At 37.4% G+C, this 13,407-nt stretch overlaps 1 non-coding gene across 1 annotated transcript; it reads right to left on the bottom strand.

Annotated features, from left to right (window-relative positions):
- Window positions 1–1,150: 1,150 nt before the first annotated feature.
- Window positions 1,151–1,257, bottom strand: LOC128282966 (small nucleolar RNA R71). Its single transcript, XR_008273313.1, has one exon. It is a non-coding gene; the product is annotated as a small nucleolar RNA R71 (small nucleolar RNA).
- Window positions 1,258–13,407: the final 12,150 nt, after the last annotated feature.

Below are 13,407 nucleotides of genomic sequence, written 5' to 3'. Positions count from 1 at the left end.
TTCAATCTAGGGATTAAATGTTATTAGTCTTGATTAGGGATAATAACATAACTTAGGGATCTCTACGGAACAAGTTAAATGAATAAATCATCCGATTCGGAGCCAGAATAACGAGTACAGTCTAGGTGGATTTTTCCTTAGGTATTGTCTTAATTCAATCGAATTTCCCAAAAGCAATTCCCCAATTTCATTCTCTGTGAATTCTTAGTTTAGACAATTAGTTAGTTAAAACAAAAACCTCTTTATTCTTAGGCTAGATAATAAAAAGACAGTTATTACTAGTATTTTTAGTTCTTTTGGGTTCAATAATCTGGTCTTGCTAAAACTATACTACTGTTCGATAGGTACACTTGCCTACATCGCGATAATAGTTAGTTTTAAGAACGATTAAGCATAAATATTTAAAACCTATCACGAAATCACGTGATCCAGTTTTTGGTTCCATTTCCGGGGAACTAAGATATTAGGAACGCTTAATTTTTATTACTTTAGCCATTTATTTTCTTGCAATTTAATTTTATTATTATTATTACTTATTAATTTACTTTTTCCTTCTCTTGGCAGGTTTTTTTAGTTTATGACTAGAAGAAACCCGTCAGGACCACTACTTTTTGAGGAAGAAATCAATCACACAGTTCGCAGAAACCAAAGAGAAATAAGATGAAGCTTAAGATACACAGAGAACGAGCAAGAGGACGATACTCAACCCTCAACCGATGAGATGGCTGACAACCAAGACAATCAGCTACCTCTTGTAATTGCAGTTAATCAAAATCCTGCTCCACGCACAATGTATGATTATGCTAAACCTTCTTTAACAGGAACTGAATCGAGAATAGTTAGACCTACTGTAGCTGCAAATACTTTTGAACTAAAACCTAACACTATTCAAATGATACAACAATTTGTTCAGTTTGATGTTTTGCAGGATGAGGATCCCAATGCTCACTTAGCAAACTTCCTAGAATTCTGCGATACATTCAAAATAAATGGCGTTTCTGATGATGCTATACATATTCAGTTGTTTCTTTTTTCATTAAGAAACAAAGCTAAACAGTGGTTGAACTCGTTACCGCGAAGGTCAATTACTACTTGGGAACAAATAACCGAAAATTTTTTACTAAAATATTTTCTGCCGGCTAAAATGGCTAAATTACGTAATGATATCTCTTCTTTTGTGCAGATGGATTTAGAAACACTCTACGATGCATGTGAGAGATTCAAGGACCTTTTGAAAAGGTGCCCTCACCATGGTTTACAGCTTTGGCTACAGGTTCAAATGTTCCATAATGGTCTGAATCCTTCGACTCTACAAATGGTTGACGCAGCTACTAGCGGAACCATCAATAATAAAACACCTAAAGATGCTTATGAGTTTATAGAGGAGATGCCACTGAATAACTATCAATGGCAAGTCATGAGGGCAAAGCCAACGAAAATAGCCGGCGTTTATAACGTCGATTCGGTCACCATGCTCTCTAATCAGGTAGAACTCTTGAATAAGAAAATTAATGGTTTTCTTAGTTCTTCACAAGTTCACCAAGTAATGTAGTACGAAGCAAGTGGAGGTGGAACAAGCCATTCGGAATACCTACCTTATGGCCACAACATGGATAACGAGCAATTAAATTACATGGGTAATAATCCAAGACCTCAAAACAATCCATATAGTAACACTTACAATGCAGGTTGGAGGAACTACCCCAATTTCTCGTAGGGCAGTCAAGGAAATCAAAGACCACAACCACCTCTAGGCTACCAACAACCACCCCACCCATAGGAAAAGAAGCCGAACCTTGAAGGGATGCTTTCAAAGTTTATATCGGTGTCAAAAACTCGTTTCCAGAACACTGAGATAGCACTTAAAAATCAACAAGCGTCGATCCAAGGGCTCAAAACTCAGATAGGCCAGCTTTCTAAACTAATCTCTGAACGATCACAAGGTAGTTTGCCAAGTAATACCGAACCTAACCCAAGCGAATAGCTCAACGCGATTAATGTTCAAGATGAAGAAGGAGTTGTTGAGCCTGAACCAGAACCGAGGCAAGAAATTGTGGTAAGCAAATGTCAAGGTGAGGTAGATCACAATAAAAACAAAATAGTGAATGTCGAATATAAACCTCGTGTGCCATACCCTAATGCGATAAGGAAAGACCGCTCAGATGAACAATTTGGTAAATTCCTTGAACTCTTAAAAATATTACACATTAACTTAACGTTTATTGACGCTCCATCGCAGATGCCAAACACAATGAAATTTTTAAAGGAGCTTTTAGCAAATAAGCGAAAGTTGGACGAGACATCGCATGTGGAGCTAAACGTAGTTTGCTCAGCTATTCTCCAAAATAAACTACCCAACAAACTAAAAGATCCAGGGATTTTTACGATTCCTTGCTTAATTGGTAGTTTAGATGTTAATAACGCATTAGCTGATTTAGGGGCTAGTATCAACGTCATGCCTTACAAAATGTTTAAGCAATTAGGTCTTAGGAAACCCAAACAGACTAGGATGAGCATTCAATTAGCAGATAAAACTATAAGATTTCCTAGGGGTATTATTGAAGATGTGCTAGTTAAAATTGATAAATTTATATTTCCCATTGACTTCATTGTTCTAGACATAGAGGAGGATAGCAACACTCCTTTAATTCTAGGAAGGCCCTTTTCAGCAAATGCTAAAACAATTATTGATGTTGGCACAGGTGAACTCACACTCCGTGTGGGAGATGAAACAATCACCCTTCAAGCTCGCAATTCTAGCAACACAATGGAAATTGAAGGTGATCGTCGAAACCATTCTACTAAAGCTGACAATATGGTGCAACCTTCTTTACAGGAAATGAGTCTAAGGGAAGTACATGAACCATTCTCAAGCAATAGTAGAGGACCCATTCATGAAGATCCAAGGCTACAAATCGAGGAGCTAGATGAATGGCGGACACAAAAACCGAGAACACCTGACAAACTGAATTTATGACAGAACGAGCTCAATCCCCTTCCAAATCAACTTAAGGTTGGAGATAGAGTCTTATTAGATGCCGCAGATCCCCACATTGTCGCTACTACATCGAATGAAGAAATCCCTCTTATAGTACCCAGCATTTTCCCATTCGGTACAGTTAAGGTGAGTCATCCCAAGTTCGGCACTTTTAAGGTAAACAACACCCGTTTAAAACCTTATTTTGATGAGATTAATAGCAGGAATGAGGAGTATAAACTCACCAAACCACCATGATCATTCAACAGAGAGGTAAGTCGAGCTTAGAATATAAATAAGCGCTTCTTGGGAGGCAACCCGAGCACTAACTGTATAACTTCTTTAAAATTTAGTCTTCAACATCTAACGTACTAACGGAGCACTTGAATACAGGTTTTCCACAGGGACACGGCCAAGAGCACGGGCGTACTTAGAGCCCTGTGAAAATAGGGCTAAGATTTCCCCAAACACGGGCTGTGATAAAACGCCACGGCCGTGCGACATGGCCGTGGTCAAGCCTACCAAAACAACACGGGTGTGCAACATGCCAGTGTGGAAGAACCGTGGGCAAACCTGTTAAAACAGCACGAGCGTACAACACGTCTGTGTCTAACACCCGTGGTCGAACCTGTCAAATTAACATGGCATGAGGCTTTCATAAATGGGCGTGGTAGAAGCGAACAACGCTAGACACGGATGTGCGACACGGCCGTGTGCACCCATACGCCCAAGGAACACAGGTGTGTACTAAATGTCAGATGCGCCCAAATTCAAAATTCGTGAATCACACAAGCTGAAATTGGGGAACACGGGCATGTTACCTGGCCGTGCACCCCAAAATCTATAAATACCCTGCACTATTCACTTTTTTCCCCATTCAAAAACCCTAACTCTAGCCGCTGCAAGTCCACATGCCCTCCTTGCCATGCCCGTGCACCGCTACCCACTCCATTTTTGATGCTTAATCTCTCTCCCTTAGCGTTTATAATGTCGTCTTCACGAGAAAAGAAGGCCACTGTCCCTGCTTCGAAGAAGAGGAAGGGAGCGTCATCTTCCACGGGTCCAACCACAAAAATTCGTCACCCTCTCATGCAGTTCCCCTGTGGGCCCCAAGAAGAACTTTTCCAAGTCCTTCGCGCCCGACCTTTAATTGCGGGTCGCTGCATCGACTGGGCTGCTGTAGAACAAGTTCAGTTAGCTGATGCGATTCGGACCCTCCTAACCGCCGACCCTTAGAAGCTGTTCTTTGGGATCATCGAACCAACGTACCTCGAGCTCACGATGGAACTATGCTCAACATTCCATCTTCAAACCGTAATGACGAACTATGATGATCCCGGCACGGTCCAATTTTGCCTAAGTGGATTTGTAATATCCTGATTTTGGGCCTAGTCGGAATAGTAGTTTCATGACCACAAAATCTGAGATAGAAATAATTATTTTATGATTATTTTAAGGTCTATGATATGATTGCATGATTGTGTGAAAATTTCGTGAAGAAATTTTATGCATAAAGTGCTTAAATTGAAATTAGGGACTAAATCGAATAATTTGCAAAACTTGCATTCTAGAAGTTTCTAGTATGAAATTGTTTTGGAATATTAATGAGGAGGTCTTAAATAGAAATTTGACCAATTTTAAGTTCATGGACAAAATTAGGACATGGAAGGAATTTTGGAAAGTTTAGTAGTAAGGGCATTTTGGTCATTTAGGGTAAAATGAATTAAAATACAAAATTAAAAGCCAATTTTGCTCATCTTCAACCCCATGGCGAATATAGCAAGGAGAAACCATGGCTAGGGTTTTCAAGCTTCCAAGCTCGATTACCAAGGAAAAGCGAAATTCGGGCTAAAATGGGAAAATACCAAGTTGTGGACGAAATGGTAAAAGTAGCCATTTTCGCATACGAGGTAAGTTCATGTGTAAATGTAGTAACATAATTGTTGTTTTAAGGAATTTAATGTTGTTTATATGATATGATGCTTATTATTATCATGAAACGTTATGTTTTGTGGTTATTTTTGAATAATATGTAATTATGTGAATTACTTGATGAGTATGAACTATCACTGAGTATCGGTTCCGATATTCCGTGGAAGACGGAAAAGATGTGAGATCGAGGAAAAAAGCCCGTTTGAACCTTAGGAATAGATTAGGATACAAGTGACATGTCACTAGGATGGTTGAGCATCCGAACTCGTTGAGTTGAGTCCGAGTTCACTTATGGATGCGAATGTCAAACTCGTTGAGTTGAGTCCGAGTTCGAGAGATGTAACTAGGCATCCGAGCTCGTTGAGTTGAGTCCGAGTTTACTTATGGATGCGAACGCCCGAGCTCGTTGAGTTGAGTCCGGGTTCACTTATGGGCGGGTTACATGGTAGCTTGGCTACATATGTGGCACTTATGTGCAAACTTTCCATGTATCCGAATTATATTTCGATGTGTTCAACGGGTAAAGTTCTACTCAAATGGAGGAATACTCGAGATGAAAGGGACGTATTGGTAAGTGTTGTGAAATGGATACTTTGAACAGGTATGTACTTAACCCTCGGGTTGAAAACTCGATATAACAACAATATGGTAAGATGATAAATGAAAATGTGATATGAATGTCTCGGTGATGATTATGCAAATGATGTTTTATGTTTGCTTATATAGTTATGTTACTTGCTATTTGCATGTGAGCTTACTAAGCATTTATGCTTACTCCCTCCTTTTCATTCCTTGTAGTTTTGACAAGCCAGCTCGGAAATCGGGAACGGTCGGAGGCTCGCTCACACTATCCGTATACCATCTTGGCATAATGGCTTGTATATTTTGAGTATGGCATGTATAGCATTATAATCATTTTGTATATATGGTTTTATGATATGGTTATTGAGTGGTATGGAAATGCTTGGTAATGATTAGCCATTGGAATGGCTAATCATGATCATATTTGGTGTTATGTATGCTAAATTGCTAGCTAATCCATGGAAACCATGAAATAGGTAAAATTTACCATAAAATAGATTCAGACAGCAGCAGTGACGTGAGTTTGAAAAATCACTAAAAATAGTAAAGATACAATTAGATGATGAATAATATATGGAATTGAAGAATTATGAGTCTATTTTCATATGGATGGAATAATACAGGTATATGAGTTATATTTTATGAGATGTTTAAATTTTTGTGAAACAGGGTCAGAGCTATTTCTGGATCCCCTGTTTTGACTTTGTAAATTCACCATAAATTTTAAAAAGATAATTAGAAGTCATTCTTTATATGTACAGATTCCTTATTGAGTCTAGTTTTATTAGAGACAAACTTCATAGTCATTGAAGCTCTGTAGATGGAGATATCTGATTCGTAATACACAGAGGTCAGAGTAGTCGAACCCTAAAACAGGGGAGACTTTATCTAATAAACTGTACTAATTGGCCTGACCAAAAATTCTAGAAACAAATTAGTAGATAGATATATGAGTCTAGTTTCAGGAAAAATTTACGGAATTGGATTTCGAGTTTCGTAACTCGAGATATGATTTTTAAAGCGACTGTGATGCAGTTAGCCAGCTTGTCTGGAAATTTTAAAATGAATTGTATGAGCTGTTTAAGTAATGAATTAAGTCTATTAACACCTCGTGTTCGACTCCGACAATGGTCTCGGGTACGGGGCGTTACATTTAGTGGTATCAGAGCAGGTTTAGTCGGTTCTCGGACTAACCTAGCATGTGTAAAAGTTTAGCTATACATACCACTGATCTGTGATAGTGTGATGTCTTCTGACGCGTATGAGTAGAGTATCGTCTTATTTAGATAGGGTACTCTCCAACCGAGCTGCGCCGACCATGTTCAATGTTAAGTGAAGGTATTTGAGTAAAATTATAATTATGATAAGTCTCGGTTCAGAAAAGTATGAATAAAGGTTTATGATACATATGTGATAATAAGTGAGATGAAAGTTCATGTTGTGATAAATATTCATATTTGCTTAATGCTCATATGATGTAGTGTATGTGGCTTACTTGATAAGATGAACGGAATAAATAGAAAGTAGTAGAGGTATGAATAAAGGTCATAATATTATGATACGAGTGAAAATGTCCTTGTCTTGATTTGGACGTCGAATGTTGATAAATGTTAATGATATATAATTTTTATGAGATAAAGGATTATAATGAAATAAACTTATCTATGTTAAATTGTTGGACTGAATTATATGATTGTAATGATATGTACATGATGATGCACGAAATGAAAGTTGTGATTGTGATGCAAATATCTATGTTTGTTTGGCCTTATATAATGTCATGAGCATGAATTAATTTAATTAAATGAATGGATAAGTAAAGCTGTCTAGAAAACATAGAATGTATGCATAGTATATTGTCTAAATGGGACAATAGGAAAATTGGTGTAAGCCAACATGAATGAATGACATGATTTTGATGATGTTACTATGATGATGGAAGTTGTGTCATATGTGTATGTATAAGAAAGTCGAGTCAGAGGTCCTACAACCCCCCCTTACCGAAGTGGTACTTATAATGGAATTTCATGAGATTTGTATTGAATAAGTTTCCGGTTGAGAACCCAAAGAGTACAGTGATAGAATAATTATAAGTATGATTAGAGATTGAAAATGAGCTGATAAGTAAAGTCAGAGCTAGTAAAGTATCGGATTGACGTAAAAATGATTAGAGTTATGCACTGTCCCAGTTAGAAAAGGAATTCTCCTTGGCAAACCGAATTAATCAGGTGCAAGGTCGAGAAAAGTGTAAATCGAAATTTATTCAGAACTGGCCTTCTTTAGTGAATCGTTTAATATGAAATTGGTGACGGCAGAACTAGTTGGGGAAATGATAATTGAAATGTGAACTATCTGAGTGTGACGATTATGGACCGGACAGATTAGCGATCTCTTTTGAGATGTTCTATGTGTTTACCCGTTCTCGAAATATTTCTATGGCTATTGATCTTGAAGAAATTCTTGTTATATGGGAATGTCTTCTAATTCGGTGTTGGATGAAAGCATTGGTAGTCTGACTGGTTTATAATTTATATTGCTCTATTTCATCGGGTATTCTATTTCATTTCGTCTTATAAGAATTGATGAGAGAATACGTATGATATTATGATTCTGTTTCTTCTACTTGATGCTTCATCTGATATATATGTATGGGAAGATATATTGATCTTGTTATATTTGATTTCAGTGGGATCAAATGATGTTTTCTTCTGGATTTTCTTTCTTTGAAGAATTATCGGGGTATTTTGTATTTTCTCTATGAGTTTGGTTTTTGATTCTCCGGCATAGTATCGTATCTTGGGTTTCTTTATTCTAGATTTTTTTATTCTGGATTTCTCTATCTTGGATTTCTTTATTCGGTTTCCTTGTTATCTTTGTTCCATAATTTGTCAATTATGACTCGTGTTCGAAGTGCGTTCTTCAGCTCATGATAATCATGTCAAATATGACTATACTTATAATTTGATCTTAGTAATGTGGTGATTTTAGTATTGGGATTTTTTCTAATTTCTGTGTAAGGATTTGACATCATTAAAGGCATAGGTGATAAAAGTGCGAGTTTCAGTCAGTATGGTAAATTATTTATTTGAAAGATTTCATGTGACAATTATGTCAGGATTATTTTTCCCAAGTCTGATAATAGAATTTCATTTTGTACGGATAAAAGAGTAAATAGTTTGAACGAGAAGTGTATATTTATTAGAAAGAGTTGGATATTAGTTTAAGTCACTACGAATGATAAGATTTCCATCTTGTGAAAGCTGAAAAGTTTATTACATGTTGACAGAGTTCGGATAGATGAGAATATTGGTAACCGAAGCGTCTGAACTAGACTAGTCTACATTGAGTAAAGACTTCCTGACTTTCAGTAATGTATTGTTGTATGAATTGTGATGTGTTTCAAGACAGTGAGGTAATGTGATAGTTTAGAGCATCTGATGTTACATAAAATCGGAGTTGTTAAAGGGGTTAAAGCCGAGCATTGGGATCTATCAAAATTATCCTTGTCAGTGTTGATATTGGGATGGAAATGAGAAGGATTATTCTTGAGGCCATATCAGAATTATTTATATGGCGGAAAGAGGAAAATGTGATGTATTCTATTGTTAAATGTTTGGCGAGATCTATAAATCATATCTGTATTGAATGAATTCCTACTCATCAGATTCATGGAATTTCGGTCTCTTTGATTGCTGGATTTCTTGGAATTCGGTCTCCATTAAATCAAGTTGAGATCCGGGTTTTATGTCATGATATCATGGGAAGCTGAGAAGGGTTGAAAATTTAAGAACAGTTGAGAGTTGAGACTGTAAGCTTTCAGATCATATGAGAAATTAAAGAGATGTATTGGAGGTACAGTCTAAGTGAAAGTTCTTTGGCACCGAATATGAGATTAAAAGTGAAGACCACTTTTCTGGTAAGATTTTCGGGGACGAAAATCCCTAAAGGGGGGAGAGTTGTAATATCCTGATTTTGGGCCTAGTCGGAATAGTAGTTTCATGACCACAAAATCTGAGATAGAAATAATTATTTTAAGATTATTTTAAGGTCTATGATATGATTGCATGATTGTGTGAAAATTTCGTGAAGAAATTTTATGCATAAAGTGCTTAAATTGAAATTAGGGACTAAATCGAATAATTTGCAAAACTTGCATTCTAGAAGTTTCTAGTATGAAATTGTTTTGGAATATTAATGAGGAGGTCTTAAATAGAAATTTGACCAATTTTAAGTTCATGGACAAAATTAGGACATGGAAGGAATTTTTGGAAAGTTTAGTAGTAAGGGCATTTTGGTCATTTAGGGGTAAAATGAATTAAAATACAAAATTAAAAGCCAATTTTGCTCATCTTCAACCCCATGGCCGAATATAGCAAGGAGAAACCATGGCTAGGGTTTTTCAAGCTTCCAAGCTCGATTACCAAGGAAAACTGAAATTCGGGCTAAAATGGGGAAAATACCAAGTTGTGGACGAAATGGTAAAAGTAGCCATTTTCGCATACGAGGTAAGTTCATGTGTAAATGTAGTAACATAATTGTTGTTTTAAGGAATTTAATGTTGTTTATATGATATGATGCTTATTATTATCATGAAACGTTATGTTTTGTGGTTATTGTTGAATAATATGTAATTATGTGAATTACTTGATGAGTATGAACTATCACCGAGTATCGGTTCCGATATTCCGTGGAAGACGGAAAAGATGTGAGATCGAGAAAAAAGCCCGTTTGAACCTTAGGAATAGATTAGGATACAAGTGACATGTCACTAGGATGGTTGAGCATCCGAACTCGTTGAGTTGAGTCCGAGTTTACTTATGGATGCGAATGTCGAACTCGTTGAGTTGAGTCCGAGTTCGAGAGATGTAACTAGGCATCCGAGCTCGTTGAGTTGAGTCCGAGTTCACTTATGGATGCGAACGCCCGAGCTCGTTGAGTTGAGTCTGAGTTCACTTATGGGCGGGTTACATGGTAGCTTGGCTACATATGTGGCACTTATGTGCAAACTTTCCATGTATCCGAATTATATTCCGATGTGTTCAATGGGTAAAGTTCTACTCAAATGGAGGAATACTCGAGATGAAAGGGACGTATTGGTAAGTGTTGTGGAATGGATACTTTGAACAGGTATGTACTTAACCCTCGGGTTGAAAACTCGATATAACAACAATATGGTAAGATGATAAATGAAAATGTGATATGAATGTCTCGGTGATGATTATGCAAATGATGTTTTATGTTTGCTTATATAGTTATGTTACTTGCTATTTGCATGTAAGCTTACTAAGCATTTATGCTTACTCCCTCCTTTTTATTCCTTGTAGTTTTGACAAGACAGCTCAGAAATCGGGAACGGTCGGAGGCTCGCTCACACTATCCGTATACCATCTTGGCATAATGGCTTGTATATTTTGAGTATGGCATGTATAGCATTATAATCATTTTGTATATATGGTCTTATGATATGGTTATTGAGTGGTATGGAAATGCTTGGTAATGATTAGCCATTGGAATGGCTAATCATGATCATATTTGGTGTTATGTATGCTAAATTGCTAGCTAATCCATGGAAACCATGAAATAGGTAAAATTTACCATAAAATAGATTCAGACAGCAGCAGTGACGTGAGTTTGAAAAATCACTAAAAATAGTAAAGATACAATTATATGATGAATAATATATGGAATTGAATAATTATGAGTCTATTTTCATATGGATGGAATAAAACAGGTATATGAGTTATATTTTATGAGATGTTTAAATTTTTGTGAAACAGGGTCAGAGCTATTTCTGGATCCCTTGTTCTAACTTTGTAAATTCACCATAAATTTTACAAAGATAATTAGAAGTCATTCTTTATATGTACAGATTCCTTATTGAGTCTAGTTTTATTATAGACAAACATCATAGTCATTGAAGCTCTGTAGATGGAGATATCTGATTCGTAATACACAGAGGGCAGAGTAGTCGAACCCTGAAACAGGGGAGACTTTAACTAATAAACTGTACTAATTGGCCTGACCAAAAATTCTAGAAACAAATTAGTAGATAGATATATGAGTCTAGTTTCAGGAAAAATTTACGGAATTGGATTTCGAGTTTCGTAACTCGAGATATGATTTTTAAAGCTACTGTGATGCAGTTAGCCAGCTTGTCTGGAAATTTTAAAATGAATTGTATGAGCTGTTTAAGTAATGAATTAAGTCTATTAACACCTCGTGTTCGACTCCGACAATGGTCTCGGGCACGGGGCGTTACAGGATTAATCCGCCAGCTAACCGTCCAGAGTTCAGTGCTGCATTGGGCTTATATACGGAGGAGTTCAAGGAGGAGAATGAACTACATGCTCTCACTCGCCACATACATTTCTCTCCCTCGAAGTGCTGGCACACTTTGGCCCCTAGCGCAGCCTCCTATAATCCTAGCCACTCCAAGGAATCAGTTCTCCCACCATCCCTAAGGTACCTACAAGCCATTTTGGCTCACACGATTACAGGGAGGCGAGAGAGCACTGGCATCGTCAACACTCACGATGCCTACTTCTTATGGTGCATGTCGCACAGGCACGTCATCGACCTTGCCTATTTCATCGCCCTCACGATTCAGCACCAAACGGAGCGGCATAGGAAGGGGGTCATCTCCATTGGCCCCTATGTTACTCGGTTGGCTCGACACTTCAGGCTCCTTAGCACTGCGGCCTAAGAATCATCCCTTAACCTCATCGGCCAGATGTCTCCATAAGGCATCTTGAGCATGCTTAGCATGAGGATGATCGAGAGGTTCTGAGGAATCTACCCTCCCCAATATCGTCTCGCCCAATCTACCGAGGAGGAGGCCTATAAGGACATTCCTGATGATGTGCCTCCACACCACGAGGACCCACCGACTCAGCCACCACCACCCTCTCGTCCAGTTCATGCGACGGCTTCATATGCTGACATCTCTGAGCACCTCACTCGATTCGAGCAACAGTGTTTTCAATGATTTGACAACATTAATGCTAATCTACAGCAGATTTGTCAGCACCTCCACATCTCATCGCCAGTCCCACCTCGCGAACCATCCAGTGATGAAGATGTTTAAAAACATTTATTTAGTATTTTATGTTTTTAATTTTTATTAAAACTACTTTTTATTTTTATTAGATTTTAGAATTTTATTTTTAATTATCAATTTCGGTTATTTCTTTATGAGTAATTATTCCTCCTAATATCCCATAAAAAGTTCCTGATTTTATCATAGTTATATAGAGCTCTTAAGCTCATCATTGCATAGGAACTAACAACTCCACCCGAAAAGGTTCTTCACGACTGCCATGTCCTGATCAACCACGACCATAGCTACCACTAGATATAATATTCTTTTGGCACAGGACTTATGGACTAATGAACCTTTATGACCATCGGAGTATTGTGACAGCCCTAAAGTGACCCTAGTCGGGAAGCGGATTCGGGACCGCTAAACCGAGTCACCAAATTATTTGAACATGATATTTATTGTCTAAAATATGTGATTATGAATGTGTGAAAGTTTTAGGCTTCGATTTAGTAAATTGCATGCGAATTTAGTCAAAAGGACTTATGTGAGAAAATTTAGAAATGTGCTAGGCAAATGTAAAGTGGCCTAATAATGCATGTTGTAGAAATGGTGGGTTTGCATGTCAAATTGCCCAATATTTGAGCTAATGGCCGGCCATTCTATGAGTGGAAACATGTCACAAACATGTTATGTAGTGATGTATGTTAGGAACAATAAAATAATGAGTATGGGTAATAAAGAAATGGAAAAAGGAAAAAAAATGTGTGTGGTTGCCCCCCCTCCATTGCCGTGAATAGAAGAAAGAAAAAGAAAAAAAAATGTGTCCATCCTTTTTCATTCTTCTTGACCGAAAATTCAAAGGAAAGAAGGAGGAAAT

The sequence above is a fragment of the Gossypium arboreum genome, chromosome 10 (assembly GCF_025698485.1).
Source record: "Gossypium arboreum isolate Shixiya-1 chromosome 10, ASM2569848v2, whole genome shotgun sequence".
Classification (NCBI taxonomy): Eukaryota; Viridiplantae; Streptophyta; class Magnoliopsida; order Malvales; family Malvaceae; genus Gossypium; species Gossypium arboreum.
This window is presented reverse-complemented; position numbering and strand designations above follow the sequence as displayed.